We start from the raw sequence: 2,877 nt of genomic DNA, 5'->3' as shown, positions 1-2,877 counted from the left end.
TGACTTTCTAACTTGTTAAACTCACCCTTTTAACGAGAAAGTGCTTTAAATTTAAAAAAAAATGAAGTTTAAAAGAGCTTAACTATTTGAACAGGACCAAATTACGAGAGTTAATTTAATGTTACATTGCATTATAGTTTATTTTATTCGAAAAAAAATGTCTAGTTAACTAGATACTAGTTCTAAATTAGCACCCTAGTTAACCTTCAGAAAAGTTCATTCAATAAATTTTCCTCATTTATGGAAATAATTTTGTTATACCATAAGTAGTGTTCCAGATCGGCATTGGGAAGAAAAAATCTTATTTTTTGCACAAACCTTTTTTAAAAATGTTTTTGAATTACAGTAAAAGAAGTCAAACAATCAATGACGGAAAAGGCATTCCTATCATAGAAATGGTATAGCGAAACTTTCATTCATATTAAGAAGACATTTTCTTCTGATACTTTAACTTGTACAAAAATCTGAACTGAAATGATTCATAAAGCATAATACTCGATTCCTATATCTTTTTCTTAGAATCGTTAAAACAGTTGCCGAAAGTATAGAGTTGAAACAGTTTTACTTGTTTAAACGCCATACAGTGGAGTATTGGCGATCGAAATGGGTTACAGGTGGCGCTTAGCATAAGATATTACAAATGGCAACACTAAGCATTCTTTCACCATTAGCGCGTGGATAGTCACAGGTAGTATATGGCATCGTAGGTAGGCCACCCACAAAAAGATATGAAGAGAAAAAGATGTTACAGATAATATGCCAAACAAAACACGCCAATATGCCAAACAAAGATAATATGCCAATATGCCAAACAAAAAATCACACGGTTCTAATCAGTAAATAACTATAAGAATGTAATTAAATAAAAGTAAGGGATAAATAAATCGGACAAAAATTGTAACACTACTAAACCAAAATTTATAAAAATGACAATAAATTAAACATTACTACGCTAAAATATCGATAATATTAAATCATCTTAAAATATATAAATCAATTTAAAATATGCATATTAAATTTGATTTAAAATATAGTATTTTAAACTTATAATCAAATTAATAAGTTAAATAATTTTTTTTTGTGTGGAAATGATTTACTCAAATAAATTACTATTTGTTACTTGATGGAAAGGAAATATTTATATAAGATTCGATTTATATATTTTTCATATATTTTTCATATATAATTCATATATTTTTTCATGTTTGTTAATTCTTCAGGTGCTTTGAACTTGTTTGCTCAACTAGTGTTTTTTGCTAACTTTTATATTTGTTTTCTTAAATAGCTAGTTTTAATTATTATAGTTTTATTATTTTTGTTTCGATTATCACTGTCTGATATGTCAAAACATACCTTATTATTCTTAGTTGCAAATTGCAAAAAATATTAATATTAGAAACGTTATTTAATTTTTAAGTTGTGAATTGTTAATTAGAAGTTGCTCAAAATATCTTTATATTCTTTTATTGTTTTTTTTACTAATTAAAACTACAGATTTTTTTGTCCGAAACGACATTTCATACAGTATGGTAATTTAGCTAGATTTTTTTAGAACGTTTTAAATTTTTTCTCAGAAAAAAGGAAAAGAAATTATGCGCTGTATCGAATAAAATACGCTTACCTAACATCTCATAAAAATAAAAGAGAAAACAGCCTAAATTATTTTGGTGGTATGAAAGAGACATGTTTGCAAAGGTTGATTTTATAAAAAATCGCATGTGTACTGCATTCTACGCAACTCTGTATTGGCAAGTGTAACGTTTCCAAAAGTTTGAATTTCGGAATACATATGTTACGGTCAATTTGAATAGTCGTTTATTATTAATACTTACCGGTTAATATTAATAATAACCTAATAAGCCGGTTAAAGTGAATAATTTAAGCGAATTTATCACATTAACCGGTTATTATTTCTAATGAAATAGTGAAGTTTGGTCAATGTCATTCTTTCGCGTCTTTATTGGGGATATTTCCGTATCGTGATCTGCCTCACCAAGTAAAATCGCCAAAGCGCTAAATTGATTTTAAATTGGAAAAATTTAAAATAAATAAAAAAACAACAATATGTAGATGCTTGCCCGGAGATAGTTACGAGTTATACTTTGCGAGTTGGTTCCTTTCTGTGAATTTTTTTAGTTTCTCGAGGACCGTTGCCCAGAAGTTAGCAAGACTTGGCGATTATTCTGCCACAGATCACATTACAGAAATCTCCCCTTTTTATTTCTCACTTAGACCAAAAGAAGCGGTTGTTATTAATTTTGACCAGTTAGTATTAATAATAACCGGATTTTTTACTTTCACCATAACACATGTACAAAGAGGCACACACATTCAGGGACTGATCAAGACAAATTCAGGCCCAAGGCCCACCAAATTTTCTGGGCCCCTTGCAAAATATGTTGAAATTAGATTACTGAAGAGTAGTCCTAATAATGAAAAAGAATCTATTGAACTGTATGATTCAAGAGAAACATTCTAAAAAATTTTGAAAGCAGACAATTGAGGATTATTTTTCAAAGATGAAGTTTACGTATCTGTAAATCTTATACTATAATACGAGGAATGGTTGCCAAGTCGAAAATCGCCCCAGAATTAATAAACTCCGGTAAACTTGGGGGTCTGGGGTTTTTGGCCACGAGGAATCGATTGGCGCCGGTTTTGAAGCGCTACGGTCGAGCAGTTCGGAGTTACAGATAGGATATTTTCAAACTTTATTAGTTCGCCATAATGGCTATAGATACTTTTCTCCACTCTTATAAATGTATGCTAATGCGAACCTTACAATTGAAATATTAATTTTCGACAACTTAAACCAATAATATACGAAGGAATTAATAATTTAATTGTAAGGTTCGCATTAGTTTACATTTATCAAAG

This window comes from Parasteatoda tepidariorum, chromosome 8 (assembly GCF_043381705.1).
Source record: "Parasteatoda tepidariorum isolate YZ-2023 chromosome 8, CAS_Ptep_4.0, whole genome shotgun sequence".
NCBI lineage: Eukaryota > Metazoa > Arthropoda > Arachnida > Araneae > Theridiidae > Parasteatoda > Parasteatoda tepidariorum.
Note: the sequence above shows the minus strand (reverse complement) of the source record.